We start from the raw sequence: 21,183 nt of genomic DNA on the forward strand, positions 1-21,183 counted from the left end.
GTATCTGGGGAATATGGTCAGGAGATAAGTCCTTATGGGTCATATGCTTCTACAGATCTTGTGAACTACAGTCCTGTTTTGTTATGTTCCACTTTTCAAGCTTGTTTTTGCAATGAAGAATCTGATATAGCAATGATGGTTCCCAAGAAGTCAAGACTGAGTTTGTGAACTATAATAAAAGTGGCTACCTTTGGATGTTAGTCAGGCATGCAAGTTGGCTAGCATAAGAGACTCAGTTTCTCTAAACTTAGTTTTATAACAAACTCACTAATGTGCAGGGAATATCTGACACTCTTCACAGGGTCCCAGGGGCCTTGTAAGTCAAACACATTTTCATGTGCCAGTTCTGTTGTGACATTTTGTTGTAATAGTCTTTTGTCTCTTACCCAGGAATGGTTTAGTTTAGTCTTCGGCCAATGTCTAAGAAATGATGGTAAGTTAAACTAATAACTTGCAACTAGGGTAAATATTTTGAACTAACTTCACAGTTATTGCCTCCTTCAAAAGGATATTTGTAGAGAAATAGTCTCTCAGAGACTTAAGGATATATTTTCATATTTACTTCATCATTATTCAGACATAAAGAATCCACATCAAGTTTGCTATCACATTGCTAATTATGATACTTTCATCAGTTATGTGAAATGAAGTCAAACTATGGGCACTTAGGTGGAAAATTGTTTCATTCTAAATTAGGTGTAGAAAGCAACTTCAAATGGTGCTTCTGGTATAATACCATGTGCACAAAAATACACACAGTACATACACATTTTAAGTATATATAGCTTCAGAAAAAGTACCCACCACAAAACTGAACAGGAGAGGAAACTGGAATTGGCTGAAGATAATCCTGTGGTCAAGAGTTATAGGTATGTACATTTTTTTAAATGAATTGTTTGAATTTTAACCATATCAAAATATTTATATCTTTGAAAGTAAATATATTTATATAGATTTTGTGCAATTATATAAAATTTAACAAAAAGCAAATAAGCATCTATCACCATAGTGGCATTCACTAATGATTATCACTTTGCAAATTGTATTTGTTTTTCTTTGCCTAAATTCAGTGTGATGTTTGGCCTATGGTCCCTGATTTCTATTTTCTGTCTCAAGAACAGATTTATTATGATCATTATTATCAAATATTTTATTTATATTTTAATTATAATGCAGAGTGTCAGCAATGTAATTAGAATATTACTAATGATCAAAGGATGATTACTACAATCATGTTTATTATTTTCTCAGTGATTTATATAACTTGATAAACACGATGGGTCATGTGTACTATTTACAGAATTATAAATTGAACACAACTTTTGGGAAAACAGTACACTTATTTTATATAATTAATAATTTGAACGTTTTACATAGAAGCATTGCCACATCTAATGAGATATTTATACATGTTCATGGGGGGGAATCAAAATATGGTCACAATGGCATTATCCATATTAATAGAAAAATCAGTACAAATGTGATGCCTATAACTATATACCAGAAAATTTACATAATAGTGAAATAGATCAGAGTATTGTTTCAATTCATAGCACGAGTAATTCTTAGAAATTTAATACTGAGTAGAATAAGTAAGTGTGAGACAATAAAGAAAATGATATTTTAATTAAATTAAATGCTTAAAAAAGCTATGCAATATTAATAACAAGGTATGTTTTTGGTTAGAGTAATTTACTACCCAAGTCATATGTAACCATGTTGGTGATAGTCTAGTTTCTCAATTGCTTGCTACCGCATGGTTGTTCACTTTATTTACTCCAAACATACACAAAGAGATTATGTATGCTCTTTGAGTCATCTTTGCATTGGATATATATCTGTGGAGTAGAAGTTATTTTTTAGAAGTTATTTTTAAGGTGATGCTCTAACTTCTATGTGCCAGAATAGCTTTTAGGCAAAAGTCACATCATATACTTCTGTGCGAGAGCCCACCAGACAGCATGTGAAACATGAAAGCAATGTCTACTTGAGCTTTTTCTTGGGCAGATATCAGATGGATCTCTACACTTGTAATTATGTTTATTAGGAAACAGTATAGGTGCTATTGGAAGCTTCACACTGTAGTGGGAGTGAGGATTATATTTTTACAGCCCACAGTTTCTATGAATAGAATTAACCAGACAATGATCACCTCATTGAAAGGATAAGTCACGGTGACATCCACAGCTGAGATCAAACTCATTTGCTTGTAATGCAAATTAATTAGAGTTGGAGTGAGTTATAGTGAAGGGTTAGAAAGCACTGAAAATGTAAAAACAATACTCTAAGTAACTCAGGAGAAAATATTTTCCAATTAGTATCTAATACTAATAATCTTATTCATACAAAGATGCTTTCAAAAAATGCTTTAAAAAGGAAACATTGGAGGAGCCATAAATCTTTTTTTGTGATGACTATATTTGAAAGAACACAAAATCTTGGTAACTATGTTATTTATTTATTTATTTATTTGTCTTTAACAGGCAAGCAAACTTTGCAAAAAGGGTTGTCTTTACTTGAAAGTGTGTGTTCCTGGGTGGTAAATAGAGATGGCTGTATCCTTACCACAGCTCAGAAACATATCAGATAAATATGCCTAGCAGCCTATTTGGACACAGCAGTAGGTGTTACCATCTGCTCCCAAATATGCCTGCAACCCTGTAGCTCTTCCATTTTGGCACCAGAATTTATGGGAAGAGCATGATGTCCTAAGATATACTGATTTTTGAAAAGTGCCTTGAAAATGTATCAGTAGTGACACAGAGTTGTATAAATAGCTCAATGCACTTCAAATCACAGCTGTTTCCTTTGGAGAACCCCATTCCCACCTCTTTGCATGTTAGGACAGGATGACATGACCCAGAAAACTTAACATCCTCACTGGAATGAACAGGTAGACTATTATTCAAAAAGAGGATCACTACATTTAACATTTATAATTTGTTTTCTCTATATAATGAAAGAAAACAAAATATAAATTTGATGAAAAATACAGATGATACATGCTTCATTACTGGTAAGGTAAAAAAAATCTTCAGAAAAAGCAGCCATATTCTGAATAGAAAATTTTTATTCCAGGGGAATTTGTAGGTAGGTCCCTTCCCACCTTCAAGATTATATACTGTCTTGGAAAGAATGTATGATGAAATTATAGAGATGCAACGTATAGTTTCTAATCTTTAAGACTTGTTGGTCTCATACTATACTGCTAATTTAGATTCCCAAGTTGTTCTTTGTGTGATGCTTATAGTCATTGCTTCAGAATATTGTGCATTTGATTTAACACACATATAGGTATCTTGATATAAATCAGGTTTTGTTCATTTTTATTATACTTTGTTATTTAGGAAAACATAATGTTAAGAATTATGTGTAAAAATCTTAGAGTATACATGAGGATGATATAGATTTCAAACCAACTGGCCATCATGTAAAAAATGACAGAGAATGTCTGTAGATAGCAAAGGTAGGTAGTATCTTTCACATATGAACAATAATGATGTTTGGAAAATAATTAGCATTACAGAAATTATTAATTAAGTCTTATCAGAGAGACCTGAGTAAATAGGTACTTGAGAATCCATTGCAAGGAAAAATTTAGAACATTAGATATTCATTCCTTATTTTTAAGAAGTCAGAATATTAATTATAGACAGATGATATTCTTGCATGAACAGGATTTTGCTGTCAGCTTTCAGAAAATACACCTGCACAGATATGATTAGCATCCTCACCTCCCTGAAAGCAAGAATGAGGCAGAAAGGTGATGCTGAAGATATTCTTGATGAATTAATGAGGTAGCAGAGCAGGGAGTGATGATAAAGCCAAACTGCTTGCATAAGATTGCCATGACTGACATTTACAAAATAGGAAAATATTAAGAGAATTATTATCCTTTGTAACACCTGATTAAAAAAATTCTGAAGCAGTAATATCATGTCATTATCCACAAACAACTTAAAAGTACTGTGGACTTGAAATGTGACACGTGCTTGTCACTCGAATGTGCTTTCTCGTTTAGCTATTCCTAAATAACCATGATTAGCTCACATCTAGAATAAGTGTGAATAATTTCACTTTTAAAGCTTGACATGGGAAGAAATTATTCCTTAACTGTGCATATAGAAAATCTGTGTTTCCACTATGCTAGTGTTCTAGAGTTACTTACAATTGTTTTTAATAATCCACTATGCTAAGTGATGGGATGTACTAGTACTCTTAATATATTGGTGAAATTTATGTGCACACTTAAATGGTAAGTACTTGAAAACTGAATGTAACATTTTTGTAATTTTTTAGAATAATAAATAGCCGAAAATGAACCACCTCTCAGGATAAACCATTTTCTTACCAGTGTCTTGCACGTAAGCCAATAGAACTTCCTTTGGAATGTAAATACTCTCCCGTATTTTTATATAAGTACTGAAGATCACATTCAGGGTTTTTATTACATAAATTTTATAAACAGCTTGTCAATACCACTCTAATACTATTTTATACAGCTTTTTTAATTTTATGAATTGTTCTAAAGAATATTTCTTAATATTCATATATAAGAGGAGGAAGAAAGAAGAAATTCTGATGTGCTTGTATTTTCTTTTTTTTTTAAACTTTACCCATCTAGGAACACAAACAGGTAGTTGTCCTGGGGAGGGCAATGATCTAAGCAGAAGAAAATGGCCAATTTGAGACACTGAAACAGAATCATGCTGCTGGATCTCAGGCCTTTTCCAACTCATTCAAAGATAACTGCCAACATAGGGGTATAGAGAGAGATGGCCTTCAGCCATTTGGCATTCTGCAGCCTATAAGCCAGACCAGCTCCAAAAGCCTAATCATCATCAATCAAGGAGATAACAACTCACCCTCTCATTGAATTGAAACTGGAAGACTAGCTTCCCTAACATGGTGGCTCATTACATAGACAATTAAGACCTTGTAGGAAAAAAAAATATACCAATAACAGTATTTTCTTCAGTCTTCACACAATTGTTTATGATGAAATCATATCTAGAAGTTACTTACTATAGGTGACTCTGATCCCGTGGATAAATATTTGTAGAAAATTAAGCTAGTGACTTCTTTGTTGCTCAATTTTAGGATAGGACACACAGTTTAAAAAATGACTGTAAAGGGACTGGGAAGGTGGCTCAGTGGTAGAGTGTTTACCTTGAATGCATGAGGCTCTGTGTTCAATTCCTCAGCACCACATAAGCAAAAAGCAAAAAGCCTGGAGTGGCGCTGTGGCTCAAGTGGTAGAGCGCTAGCCTTGAGCTGAAGAGCTGAGGGACAGTGCCCAGGCCCAGAGTTCAGGCCCCATGACCGGACCCCAAAAAAAAAATGGCTGTAAAGAAACAAAATAAATAGCAGCAGAAGGAAAAGTGTGAATTTCCAGTCTGAATACCAAAAAAATTAATGATTGGGCTAAAGTGATTTTTTTCCTTTGCAAATAGAAAATAAAAGCAGGTAATAATTTTTTGTCTTCCTACAATGCTTGTGGTCACCTTGTCCTAGACATAGGGCCCTGACTTGTGGAACATTCTAGTAATCACATAGTTCTTAAGTAAATTTCTTTTTTTAGTAGTGATTTTTGCCATTCAAAACCTCCTAGCTGTTTTGTACTTAACCTTGCCAGTAACTACTATTCTAAGGTACAATATTTTTTTATTTGGTGAAGTTATCTAATTTAAAAAAATGAATCAGTATTATTTTCTAATTATATGTCCCCAGGCACAATTGAGAAGAGCTTAAGGAAGTTCAATTAGTCACCTCATTTCATTGGAGAAGAGTTTTCTGTTTTCATTTTATTTTTTTACATTGTACCAATTTCATGGATAGTTTAATGACACCTTATGAATTTTCTTAATCAAATGTCTTTCTAAAAATATACACCTCTACTCATGATAGAATGGGGAAATCTTGATAAACTGATGGAGTAAAAAGAAAATGAGAAATAAATAAGTAAATATGTGATGACCTTACCTAAATTCAATAAAAATGTATTATTTCTCAAAAAGTGACTAAGTCATTATAGATATGGGATTAAAAGCCATAAGATGACAGGAAAAAAATAAACTATAGTTGGAGTCATTTTCTTCTTAAATACAGTGTTATAGCAGAGGGTTATAAAAACACCCTCTGCTATAAACAGAAAGTAAGAGAAAGATAGAGAAAGAAAGAAAACAGGACGGAAAAAAGAAGGGAAGGAAGGAAAAAGAAAAGAAAAAAAGATAAGAAAAGAGATAAGGACCCTACTCCGATTTTTGGAAGAGCTTAAACTTTTCGTATAAGATGAAACAGCCATCTTTTCTATAAATTGATCTTCATGGTAAGAAAAGAGACTGACCAGCAGATAAGGGAATACTTGACAGTTTAGTCTATAAATGACTATATAGTAGTGCTTTGGTTTTGTAGGTCAGTGTTGGTTACAACTATTCAAATGTACATCAAGACATCAAAGTAACCAGATATCAGTAGGTGAATGGCCATGCTCATGTTCCATTAAAACTTTATCTGTTTATAGGCTCTGGAATTTGAAATTCATATGGTTTTCATTTGCCTCAAAGTATTTTGAATTTTTCCTTAAATATTTTAAAATGTAAGGATTACATTTTATATTTTACTTTCTATTTGGAAAGTTAAAAAAAGGATAACTACTCAGGTAGTTGTTTGGCAAATGCTTATGATTGGTAATACATTGTGTAAATCAGTAGTTTCTAAAGTTAATCCATTGTCATTTTTTCATAATATCACTGTAATCTGCCAAAAGAGCCACATTAGAAACAGAAGTTTGCATTTAAATTCTCTTGGTAGAAAAGAGTTGATTAATTGGGGCTCAGTATCACTTTGTTATCTTCCTACCACTCTGATCTTAAACCACTCATTCACTCTGTTTGGCCATTCCTCTGTTCATTTTAACATACTACATTAAATGACAAGTCCTTTGCTAAGCACTAGGAAGGTGAGTTACATATGATTCCTGAATTTCAAGACAGATAGTAGTTTTGATCTAAACAAGCTGTTGGCTAAACCCCATTGTGATAGCAGCTAGGAAAAGAGAAATGAAAAACATTCAGGAAGAAAGAGTACACTTCCAGCAAGACTGAAAATACCATTAAGATTCAAAGTAAAAAGAAGTGGGAAGTGGGGGATGTGACAGAGGGAAAGGATAGAAGGAGCAAAACAAAGGAAGGGGTAACAATCTCGACAAAGAAATGTATTCATTGCCTTCCTCATGTAACTGTAACCCCTCTGTACAGCATCTTTCCAATAAAATAAAATTTAAAAAATCTATTTTAGCAATTTCAAAAGAAAATCACTTACTTCCAAAAGACATAGGTAATGGAGACAATGCATTGAGTATTCATTTTGACAAAGATAGTAACTTTCTGCTTATTCTACAGTCATAGAATTTTGGGGTTCAGAGATATTATAATAATAGTAATTTGCTTGGACACTCAAATTTATATATTTGATGGCAGCAAGGTTTGAACTCAGACCTTGTACATTATAGATTTTCTTTAATTGAACAGTGCCTCAGCCCTTTTTGATATTATTATTATTATTATTATATAGGTTCTTGTAATACTTTCCAGGCTATCTTCAAGCTTTGATTCTCCGATCTGTGCCTCCTGCACAGCTAGAATTGTAGGTGGATCTTGGCCAATAAGTGGATGAGATTTTTTTTTTAACTCTTTCCCCAGGCTGGATTCAAACCTATTTCTTCTGATGTCAAGATTCCGAGAAACTTAGATTACATTCATAGGACATTGTATCTGGCCTTGAACTCTTCAATTTCACTGATAAGGGAAAAAAGTAGTCTTGAGAGGAGGGAGAAGCTCAAGGTCACCCAAGACTTGCTGTCGGCCTATCCAACTGTAAAGCCCTCTATTCTAACTCAGCATTTTTGTACTACCCTAAGCCTTTTTTTGTCTCTTCCATAGTTTTTCAATGATTATTATGCATTGTTAATTCAGCTTTTCTCTGAAGATTCTCCAAGTCAACTTGCAGAGCTCTTATCTTTTCTTCAGTGATTCCTTAATGACCATAGTTGATAAAATTGAGAGAATAGAAAGAGGGCTCAAAAGTTGTTCTCTTTAAATTTTTTTTTCTGCTGATCTAAAGTAAAACATAATTACCTTAGCTCTCAGACTCAGCATATTGTGTTCTTCATTCCATGTTACTCTGCAAATTGTAATTATTGTCATCTGTGGCTCTCACAAGATTATAGGTGACTGAGTACTTCATCAAATAAGATCAGAATTTCCCCTGGCACAAAACAAAACACTTGTATAATGATCTAGGAGAGTGGATTAAACACACTGAATGAGAAAGCTACACTCTGAAAATGTTCAGGGATTATCAGTTTAGCTTTTCAAATCCATTCAACTAAAGTGAAATTGATGTCACTCTGCTCAAGCATCAGTACTATTTTCAGGTTTAAACTTATATGTTTCTAAAATACAACTTCCTTTCATCTACTTCTTTAGCTTACTTGCCTTTATTTGTTGTATGAAAATCTGTCCTGTGATTAGTTCAGAGGAAAGTTTTTCTAAAATGTTCTTCCAATCACATGTGAGAAATGTTCAAGAATTTTTTTCTATCATTAATGATTTTCAGTTACTTTCTAATCATGTTATAGTACCTCTCCATGTTTTTAAAATAGGAAATCCATTAAAAAATGATGAGATAAAAAATTTAAACTCTTAGAATTTACTTAATCCAATACACTTTTCAAGCTGTTACTATCATGGATTTACTAAGTAATAGTTCTACAATTAAAATTTATACTCTTTGCATTTGAGGGTACAGATTATGCAGTCTTTCTTTACACTTATATTTTTTAATATTTTTCTACCTTTCCTTTTTTATTGTCTTTTGGCGGGGGTGGGGTGAGGAGGGCTTAACTTCGTTTCAAAAAGGTGTGGAGATATATTGTGGAGATGGAAGAGACCTTTACTAGATCCTGCAGAGTAACTACATTTACTATGCATGAGTTCTTATACTAGTTTGTGTAGGTGAATCTATGTACCACAACAAGTAATCTATATAAACAAGTAACAACAAAATCTTTTCTTACAAAGTCCAGATAAAAAGACTGTCTTTAGGACTGTTCTACCCCATTTGGGATTAGAATCCACCCTGCTTTATGTTGGGTTATATTTCTTTTTTTTTTTCTTTTTTGTTGGTCGTGGGGCTTGAACTCTGGGCCTGGTTGCTGTCTCTGAGCTCTTTAGCTCAAGGCAAGCATTCTACCACTTGAGCGATAGCACCACTTCTGGCTTTTTCTGTTTATGTGGTACTGAGGAATGGAAACCAGGGCTTCATGCATGCAAGGCAAGCACTTTACCATTAAACCTCATTCCCAGCCCTCTTGGGTTATATTTCTTACAACACTTTATTTCTGTGGTCATTAAAGAAATAGAAAAGGCTGTTGGAAGGTTATCTACTGGGTTTTAAATGTTTTACCACATTACTATCACTTTTCATTTCTTCACGTACCGAGTCATTGCCTAACAACTAGGTTACTTTAAATACTAGATGAGTAGAAAATGTCTCTGCTTAATGTCTTTGTGGAGGAAGAGCTATGTAATTGGGGAGGCCTTCTTGTGTGAACACACATCAATCCAGACTAGGGAGTGTTTGAATATTAAAAAACCCTTAAGCATAAAATCTTTGTACAGTTTTCCTTATAACCAACTGATACTTCTGTGTAGAGATAAGATTACCATTTCATCTTCCCTTCTTTATCCTGACTCCTTAAATAGTGCTAAAAAAAAAGGTAGCAGGCTGCTGATTTTATGAAGTAATCAACTTGTTCCTCTACTTTAATTCCAAATGGAAAAGTTTTGAAGAACATCTCCCTTAGTAATACATCAATAGAAAAGACTTCTTCTAAGTACAACTCTAAATCTGTAACATTATCTTCTACTATAGATTAGAATTTTGAGAACTTTAAACTTTAATGATCTTATTATAGCCATATATATATATATATATATATATATCCATATGCAGATTAACAGCAAAGTCCTTAAAGATTCATCATCTGAACATTGTTCTTCAAGATCTGCAAATAGAGGAAAGGGAATCTAGAATCTGAAGACTATGGAAGGATAACTCTGGGGTTGGCTAGGAGTAGGAGTAATTCTCTCACTGCTGCCTATTAAAACTTCAATCTCACATGAGTTAATTAGTGTCTCTGCATTCCTCTAAAATACAGATACATAAATCTATCCTAGACTCAGTTTGAGAATGAAATAAGGATATGTAATAAGAATAAAGCATTTTGTAGTAGGCATTCAATGATAATGGGCATCAATGTAAGTCTTAATACTAAAAACCACATTACTTGTAATAAGATGAGGGGAGAAATGAGGGAAAGGAGAAAAAGTAGAGAAGAGTCTGTCAAAGAGATGTCCGTGATTATAGTAGTAGGAAGATTTGCAAGGCTTTTTCTTTCCCTACAAATATTAACAATATAGCTTGAAGCTTCGGAAATCTGCTGCCTTTTCTAGTATTTCTTTTTGATAACATTTTTCTATTTCTCTTTTTTCAGTTCTGGAAATCAAGCAGAGGGCCTCAAACTTGCTAAACAAGTCTCTCTAACACTTGAGCCATTTCCAGTCCTTAGTTGATATTTAAAAATATATATATTTCTAGTAATGTGTGAGAATGAAGTTGTTTAATGCCAATGTCTATTATCTTTTGGATTCACTCTAGAAGTGTGCCAGGAATACTGGGCCAACTGTAAACAAAAATATTTGGATATTGAAAATGTTGCAATTAAAGGGGTCATTCTCAGTGGTGGGGCCACCTCGACTGAGAAAAGCAGTATTGTGGAGAGCTGGTAGAAGAAATGAACCCAAAGGGGTTGGTTCTATACCAGGAGATCCAAGGAAGAAAATATAGGGCACACTGTTGAAATGCTGACAGGATATACATCCTGAGAGATCCAGTATTACAAATTTCTAATGTTTGTATGCCAAAAAGATAACTTATTTACCTCTCCTGCTCTGCTAACCATACCACTTTTACTTTTATACATGATTCCCTTCAGAATACCATTTATGCTAGCCAGAAACTTGAAATCATCATCTAGCCTCTAAGTCCTCACCATATCAAACCACTGAATTATCCAGTCACCAAAAAGTCTTCTCTTCTTCCTCATAGATCACTGTCAGTTCAGCCAGCATCTTGGAAAAATCTTCTCACTGATGCATACACTTTCTTGTTCCCTGCACCATACTAAGTCAAACCAATCAAACTAGGTGTTTCGGGGTAAGTAGAGTTGATGGCATGTTTTGCACATGAATTTTTACTGGGATCTAGTTGCACTCATATGCTTACCTATCTGCATACGCTTCCTTTTGCATTATAATCTAGTTATGTACTTGGTACACTGTACAACCTACAAGTCTGATATTTACTATTAAGCCCTGTGTAGAAATCGTGTCCAGATCTCTGTGTTGGGCACTCGTTGGAGAGAGGCTATCTTCCCTCTTCTCTTAGAATTTACAGACCTGTAAGGCAAAGCAGGAGATAATGTAAGTTCTGGAGTGACCAATGCTGAACAAGAAAGTCTTCCAAGGGATAATCTTTCTTGAAATGGAGCTGAGTTTCAAAGAAACATAAAAACAGGCATTCTCAGACTAAAAATGATGAAAGTTGTTTAGACAGAAATAGATTATTTTTTTATTTTTGCAACCATGTAGTGCTTGGTATAGTCTTCAATACAACCTGTTTCCTTTTCTTTTTGTTTGTTTGTTTTATTGAGTGTAGTTGACTACATTTCATAAAATCATTTCATCCAATTCAGTGACCAGATTTTTTAAGAGAAGGAACTTTTGGATCACTGGCTACCTGGGTGACTTTCTTTGTCCCTGTGATTCCTCTTTCTAGAAGTAATCAGTCATGATTTACTCCATATTAAAACTCTAAACAAATTTCTTTCTTAAAGCTCCACACACATTCTAGAGATTGCCTCAAATAGTGACTATTAGATTGAATCTTTGCATGTTAGTTAACTACTGACCTAGTTAGAGGCGGAATTGCTGTAACAGTTTTGCCTGTGGGTGGGTCTGCAGCCTATTTCTCAAATGTTTCAAAGGCAAATCATGTGCAAGATCGTACAATGATTTTAGTTGTCTATGTTGCCTTCTTTTTCCCAGGGGAAACTTCTTTTTGTTTTTGGAAAGACACTTAAGGAAATCATTTTAAAAATCCTCAAACACAAGAAGCTATGTCTGAAATAATTATATAGAGGCACTTGCGTCCATTGTTTATTCTTTTGAAATTGTATGACACCAAACCAATCCAGCCTCTCCCACCCTTACTACCGGAAGGCTTTCAGAAATACTCTCCTTATTGCTCCTAAAGGAAAAGAGGGTGGAAAATGGGGGTTCTGGCCACTGCTTCTGAAGGTCTAGGTCCTAACCATTGGAGGCTGGGGACGTTTCTAGTCCCATTTTGCTGTAACCTTCATGCTTTCAGTGGTGCCCCATCCTCTTAGGTAGAACACATATCCCATTCTTTGTTGTCTACAAAGCCATGTGAAAATAATTTCACCAATTCTGTACTTGGCAGTGATTCTTTTGGCATGAAAAACAGAAACACTGAGACCATTGAAGTGCTATCTACATGTACAGCATTCTCCAGGAGCTCTTCCTCCAGGTAACAACTGTTCCTGTCCAAATTATACATTCTTTTTACTTCAAAGCAAGTAATCAAAGGATCTGTTATTATTTGTTTTTACTTTTTGTAGCATTAGGGATCAAACACCAGGGCTCATGTACATTATGTATAAACCAGTGGTATAGTCAGGCTGCACCACTGAGCTACAGCCCCAGCCTGTCTGTCCTCAGAGACTTCATACTAAGTTTCTCCTCTCCAGCTTTCCACATTCCTCATGAATCAGATCACTGACTGTTCCCTACTTCTTCTCCCACACAGCCGGCTTCCTTATCACCAGCATTATGTTCAATCTTGTTGCAGATCTAGCTGATTAAAAACACTGGCCTTGAGAAAATTCTCTTTCTTGAAAGTCAGTGCTTGAAAGAGATTAGGGCTATTTATATTGTAAGGCTCTCCCTTAAAGCCTCTGGTGGCATTACTCTCTTGACTGATGGAAACCTCAACTAATTCTCTTTATCCAGATAATCCACTCGCTTCCAATATTCATCAAATGGCAAAATGAAAAGCTTTTAAGAAAGAGAATAAATGTGCAGGCTTAAAATCACATAGAATTTTAGTCTTAATGAAATTGTGAAAGAAATTATGAGGAAATCAGGTTTTGAGTCCTATTTCCAATGAGATAACTTGAAAGCAGATAAAATCCACAGGGCTATAGCAAATGTGTTTTGTAATTCTCAAGTTTCTTCAGCAGGTGTTTGGATTACAAACTTTTGATGAGGGAGAAGAAATGTGTTTTTAATCTTTGGAAATAGAACAAACTTTCCCAGGTGGAGTTCTTATATCTTTCATTTATTTATTTATTCATTTATCTATTTATCTACCTATTTATTGTATACTGATATTGAGGCTTCAAATCAGGGCTATAGTGCTCTTTCTCATTGTGTGTGTGTGTGTGTGTGTGTGTGTGTGTGTGTGTGTGTTTCCTGCTCAAGGCTGGTACTCTACCACTTGAGCCACAAGACTCTCCTGAACTTTTCTACCTGTTCTGGCTTTGTCAGATCTCAGCTTCTTCAGGAGTTAGGATTAGATGTGTTAGCCACCAGTGTGTGGCTTTATTATATCATTTTATATCTGAAGAATACTCCTCCACTGTGTTCTGATGGTTGCTCACGTTTAGTATTTAGCTTATAGTGACTACACACATAGTACTAACAAATATGTCTCTAATTCAGTGGAAAAGTCTGTTTCTAGGGAGTTTCTAGGGAGTTTCAGTGAGGAAACATGAAATTGTCCTGAATTACGGCCAGAAGGCTAGGAATAACTATAAGTATCAATGTAATTTCTCTGAGAGAATCATTTTCATGGCCTATGGGAATGAAAATATGGTTTGCTTTACTTATGTAAAAAAACATTTTTGTTACTCACCTGGCTTGCTTTACTTGTGTAAAACACTTTTGTTAGGTTTATTTCCTCATACCAAGTGTGATTTTGGCCTATGTAAGCCATGTGCTAACTGCATTTAAGGCTGCAAGTTCTTTGGGATGTGTGTCCGCTTGCAGATGCAGGCATTTTAATAGACTACCAATCCAACCTTTTAAAGCATGGCTTTTCTGTATCTTGCCAATCAAATTATAACATTTGGGATATGATGTGTTTTTAAGGCTAGAACCCTAGCCCTAACCTATATAATTCATGATTGATCAGGCCTCTCCTTTCCTGACACTCAGTGTTAAGATGCAAGCTTCTTACTAATTAACACTGCTAATGACACTGCAAGGAATGGCAAAGTATTTCTCAAGCACTCTCATAAGATACTATAGACATTGTTTCACACTTAGGAGCCTCTGTCCAACATAGATAAGATAAATCTTTAACTGTTCTTTTTAGAAGGCCATATGCTATGGTTAGTCAATTGACAATAATTCACCCATAAAAATGGCCTGGTACTTGAAGCAAGAGACTATGGGAAGTAAAGATACTTCTGGATGGAGCCAGGTTTCTTTTCTGTGTGTTTTGAGTGGTGAATTTGGACAAGTGGGTAAACTGGTGAAGACTGTTGTACAAAAGCAAAAAGAAGAGTTGTAATCTGTACTCCCTTTGACCTAGATATTCATATGTTAAGTCTGTTATGTCAAGCTCAGTTAATGTAAACAAATCTCAAGGACTGTAGGTTATTTGTGTTGCCAGCAACATCTACTACAGATTACCTGGGTTTCCACTGAGTAGTTTTGGGAACACACAGGGATAGTATTGAGAGTTGGGATGAATGCTTTTGTGTCTCTTTGTGTGTCCTGATACATTATAGCTTTACAAGGAAGCAATGACTGTGTTGAATTATAAAATGTCAAGGATGGACTGACTGTCTTTAACCTGAGATAAGCCCTCACATAGGAGCCTATTCAAGCTACTCAGAGACAGGAATGCTTACTGGGAGCCTGTGGCTCTGTAGATACACACAATCCAAAGATAATATGAAGAAAGATGGGAGGGAAGATGATTTCATCATGGTAAAAATTTCTTAGCCCCACAAACAGCATGAATATTGACATGCTCTATGAGCACTGTATGATACAAACTACACCTCCCGCCCTTTTTTTTCGTATTTTTGTTTTGAGATAGGGACTCATGAACTTCATCTAGGCCGACCTGGAATTTGCAATCCACTTTCTTGTTTCTGTAGTAGACTTGCTCCATCACACCTGGGATCTGTTGGGTAGACTTTACAGAACTAGATTCAGAACATCCAACCTAGCTTGGCTTGTTGTCCTGGACTAGAGTGTAGAAAGATAATTTGACGTGTTATTTCCAAAATTAAATCCATTTTAGCAAAACCCGATATACCTTGAAAACCTTTAATTTATAAAAACTACTCTTATTTTTGAGGATGGGGCAATTATTTTCAAGTCATCATTTTAATTTTACCTTAAAGGCTTATTTTATAGGAACATTTTTTTTCCCCCCTGTTAAAATGTTCTTCTTGTACTCTGGCCTAATGCCTTGTGCTTTATATTCATGGCATTTGCTGGAGATTGTAATTATGTTTGTGATTTTAAAACGTTAATCCAGAAGAACAGTTTGCTCATTCTTGCCTCTATCCTGCTTACCAAAATGCCTGATAGATTGTTAAACATTAAATATTTGTCAAATGAATGATAAATGCCCTCTGGGAAATGTCAGGGTGGTAGAGAGCTTGAGATGGGTACGCAAAACAGACATGAGCCTTTCTTCCCTTTGAATACATAAAAGCAGGTGATTTCTAAAAGAAGAAAGATTAAGCCAAGTAGGGTGGCACAGGTCTGTAATCTCAGCTACTTTGAAAACAGATTGGACTGTCAAGAGTTCAAGGTTAATCCTAGCATAGTGTTAGAGACTTTATCTCAAAAACAAAATAAAAGCAAGGGCTGGGAGCACAGCTCAAGTAGTAGAGCTGAGAAAATTTGAAGTTCTGGGTTCAATCCTCAGTATCATTAAAAAAAAAAGGAAAGAAAAATGAGGACAATGAGTGATGATACTGAATAGAAACGAAGAAGTAATTTGTGCATTGTAAAATTTTAGTGGATTGTAAATTAGTATCTAAAATTAGTATCTCTTTTCAACTCTGAACTAGTGCAAACAGTGTGGAAGGTGGTATGGATATTTATGATCCAGTGATACTACTCTGAGTTTAAAAGATTACAAGTAAGAATATAATACAGATATCAGTATACCCATGGACACTGCTACACTAATCACCATAACCAAGTTCTGGAAACAGCTCAGAAACCCTTTAACCAATGAATGGTTCAAGATAATATACAGATATCCATACAAGGGAATTATACTAATCCAGCAGGAAGCTGGATTAGTAAAATTAGTAAATGAGTAAAATTAGTAAATTCCAGGAAGCTGAAACATGTCTTCCCCAGGAGGCTGGGGACTAAGGGGAGTGCCTTGGACAAGTTAAAGAAGAGCAGTAATTGGACACAACTCACAAAACTCAATGTATATGCCTAAACATTGACCTAATTAAAATAAGACAACAGAACTTGGAAACTTGAGGAAATGGTTTGAGTTGGGATGGCTGGGTGATGGAGAATAATGGAGGAGGTGACAGTGACATGTTAAACTGAAATCCTTTCATAAAATTATTTGCAGATAACTCAAAGAAAGAAGAAAGAAGAAGAGACAATCCATGCTTCCCAATATCTGAAGTTCATACAATGTGGGGTGCCTATGTGTTTTCAAAAAAAAATTGAAAATTAAAACTGCGAATTCAGATAAAAGTCCCTGAAGTGGCCACTGGAGAGAGTCCTGATGCGTTAGCTTCATTAGCTCCAAGCCAGATTTTCTACAGCAGAGTTGTCCACACTTGAGTCTTTTGATTACTGAACCTACCTAATAATTGTTACAGCTCTCCACAGTAGCTGTAGGGCATTTGAAAGCTGAATAACAGAATAAAAGGATAAAAGGTGCTTTTACATGTTACAAATTGCAGAAAGAATATTATGAAAATAAAAACATTGTCTCAATTATTACCATAACTTACCTGAGAATACATGCTCAGCTTGATTCTCAAATGACCAAGATTCACAAGTTGTGTGAACAGATGCAATCTATTTAGCTGACCATTTTGTGCAGCAGTTAGAGGGGGAATAGAAAAATGCTGCCCAATTTCACACTATGGCACTGTGATTTATTTCCCAGCAAACTTTTAGTCATGCTCTGGTTTCCTATCTACCTTCGAGGTGAATTTGTTTTTATTCTTTGTGTCAAGAATCTAAAGAGATTTTTTCCATTGATCTCCACAAAAAGAAGAGATTAGAAGGTTCTAGTTTTGTACATGCCCTATTCTCCCTTGTTAAGTAAAAAAAAAAATAAGTTTTCTAAAACAAAATAAAAAACATGGAATGCTAGCATGCATAAAGATTCACCGTTCCTCTCTTAAGTTGACAAGGTTTTCCTAGTGACCTGGAAGGTAGTTGCAAACATGGGCTGCTTGAACAAATTAGGTGATTAGAAAGCAATGAGCTTACATCATGCCTTTTAAATTTTATATTTTCATAATTTCCTTCCATATGACCAGTGAAGGATGAAGTGCTCACTCTACCTTAAAGTGAATTATGAGAGCACTTTATTTTTAATAAACTACAAAGCAAGCCAATGTTGCTATTACTTCTCACAAAACTTATGTGTGTGAAATCACACTAAGTATGTTAATTCTACGATTACAAAGGAAAGCTAGAGGGCCTGAAACTGCACTTGTGGATGTGGAGTGCATTCATTTGAAAAAGATACTAACGTTCAAGTATCTCTATGTTGTATGGAAAGACTGTGACACTTGAACTAGTGGGAATATCTGAGATATTTTCTCTAGCAATAGAAAAACTACCTACCAAAACCTGTATGTTCTTTTGTTTTGTACTCTAAGTTCTTTGAAGAAGTGAAATGGATTAGGTTATTTTTTTTTAGTTTATCTGACTAGGGATACTTATCATTTCTTGATAAGTACTGTGTGAAATGGTTGAACTATAAATTACTATAGGGAACAATTAGTTTCCTTTATCAAATCAGCTGGCTTAGTATCTATGTTTGGCCTCATATATATATATATATATATTGGTCGGTCGTGGGGCTTGAACTCTGGGCCTGGGCACTGTCCCTCAGCTCTTCAGCTCAAGGTGAGCACTCTATCTCTTGAGTCATAGTGCCACTTCTGGTTTACTAGTGATTTATTGGAGATAAAAGTCTCAGGGACTTTGCTGCCCGGGCTGGCTTTGAACCACAATCCTCAGATCTCAGCCTCCTGAGTAGCTAGGATTACAGGCATGAACCACTGGCGCCTGGCTACTATTTATATTTGAGATAATGTCTCACTACTTAGCTCTGGCTGGCTTGGAACTTGCTGTGTAGTCTGTACTATCCTGGACTAACATGCTTCCTTCAGCCACTTGAGATCTGGTATTTTACACCACTAGGTCCAGCTTTGTTACCTCTTCATTGTCATCAATGAAGGTTGTTGGTCCATTTCAAATGTATCAGACATGTAATTAATTAAACATGGTGAAGTAGCTGGGTTTGATAGCTCATGTCTTTAATCCTATCTTCTCTGGAGGTAGAGATTGTCTTCATTGCAGGCAAAAAGTTAACAAGACTCTATCTAAACCAATGGTTGTCCTTGCATGTGCTTATTATCTCAGCTGCTCAGGATTCTGGGAAGCTTATGTAGAAGGAAAGAAAAAAGGGTTGCTGACACAACTCAAGCAGGAAAGCTCCTGCCCAGAGAGAGCAAGGTCTTGTGTAAGAAACTTTCTCAGGTCACATTGAAGAAATTCCTATTGAAACCCAGACCCAAGTTCAAAAGTCTCAGATTTCATATAATGGGGGGACATACCATTTTCCAAGTTGTGTTCTGTTCAAATATTTTCCTCTGAAGATAGACAATGAAAACCAGACAGCCTCTCAGGCACTGTTGGCTCAGGCCTGTAATCCTAGCTATTTAGGAGGCTGATGTCTGAGGATCACAGATCAAAGCCACTCTGGGCAGAATAGTCCACATGACTCTAACTCCAGTTGACCATCACCAACAAAAAATGTTATACTACAAAGAAAAAAAAGAAATCATTACTTGGTGTATTCAAATGAATATCCTTCTTTGTTCAAGGGTTGCTGTTTGCATTGGCATCTTAAAGGCTCTGGTAGTCAGAGAATGGAGAAATACTAGACTGGAAAAATCTGTTCCAAAATTTATTTGAAGAGAGTGCTCCTTAATAACCTCTTGCAGGGGCTGGGAAGGTGACTCATTGGTAGAACGCTTGCCTTGAATGCCTGAGGCCCTGGGTTCAATTCCTCAGCATCACATAAGCAGAAAAAGAAAAGAAGTGGCGCTGTGGCTCAAGTGATAGAGTGCTAGCCTGAGCTGAAGAGCTGAGGGACAGCACCCAACACCCAGGCCTAGAGTTCAGGCCACACGCCCGACAATAAAACAAACAAAGAAACAAACAAACAAATAAAATAACCTCTTGCAGAACAGTGCATATCAACTTGAAAAAAGGGCAAGTTAGTTATTACGTGGAGACGACAAGGAGAGGTTCCATCAGGCATTTGAAAGCTCTAGAAAAACATCTTCTGAAGAATGTTAACAGCATTCAAGAAGCATGCCTCATTACCACCAAATATTATTCACTGATATATACATGTCTGCCAAACCTGGCACATATGAAAATCATGCATGTCTCCATTGCTCATACAAACTACCTTTTTAGATTTAGACAGAGGTATGAAACGTCTGAGTTGGATGAGATTGTGCTTGCACAGGTGGTTGGTTTGTTAATCATGAGAACCAGAAAAGAATGGTAATAATCCATGTTCTCAAGACTCAAGTCTTGGCAGGGGGTGGGAATCTGACAGAACTGGCTTCGAGTAATACCTTGATTTTATAGCTTCTGAAATTTACGGGCTTCCAAAATTGTTTTACATCTCCAAATTTGGGGACCCATTATCTAGTGCAAACTTCCCAAGGATCTTCTCAACATTTTTCATGGCATGTGAGTCTAAACACTTCTAAGTATTGGTGTCATTGTTGGAAACTTTCCCTTGCTTGAATCTAAAATATCACCGAAACCAGCACATCTTCCTTGCTTATTAAGTGCCAAGTAGTAATTACTCTTATGAATTATTTCACTTAATTTTCACAAAATGCTACCTCATAGATACTGTTATAATTAGCTTTTATTGGTAAAACAAAATAGAATTGATAGAAAATAAAGAAGCCCCAAGGGATATAATTTTTAGTCTGAACTTTTGATTAGAAGTCAAGATAATTTAGAGAGACCTTAGAACACAAAGAGAAAGACATAGTGTCATAGTCACAAATTACACATGAAAATAGGACAAAATGTCTTTTTACTTAAATCATTATCCCTGAAGTCGTCTGACTAAACATATTTTGGTTCATGTACAGGGCAATGTTATTTAGTCCCTAAGCAATTCTAGTCTGTGGTGGCATATTAGAAAATTATTGTTATTCATCAGGTACGTTTCTAGTTTTCCAATATGAAAAAGCAACAGCCATGTATAGGGATATCTACCCACACAAGGCTGGCCTGTCTTTTTAAATAATAGTTTTGATTAATTTATTAATTAACTTTTAATCAGATCGTAAAAAGTCTTTGATGAATCTTTTTCTTAGGAATCATTAAGAGAATAAGGGAGTTGCACTGTGAAAATTTCATAGATGCGTCCAATATACTTTGAACAAGTGCATCACCTCCCTAATATTCTTCTACCTTCCCTTCCTTCCTTATCACTGCTTTTCCAACAGTATGTGGTGGGCTTCAAAATACTGTCTCCATACATACTCATGAAATGTACTTTAAATGTACTTCAAAACTCTTTACTTTCTAATACTTTCTCTTATATCTCTTCCCTCATCCTGCTCCCCACTCTCATAGTTCCTCCTTTCATATTCATGTGCTATTTGTCTTTATTGTTATTCTTCTTCATCATGATTATCATCATCACTTGAGACCTAGATTCCACATAGGAATGAAAATGTGCAGTAATTGGCTTTTG

The sequence above is a fragment of the Dipodomys spectabilis genome, unplaced genomic scaffold, assembly GCF_019054845.1.
Source record: "Dipodomys spectabilis isolate Male_0828 unplaced genomic scaffold, ASM1905484v1 ptg000098l, whole genome shotgun sequence".
NCBI classification, from domain to species: Eukaryota; Metazoa; Chordata; class Mammalia; order Rodentia; family Heteromyidae; genus Dipodomys; species Dipodomys spectabilis.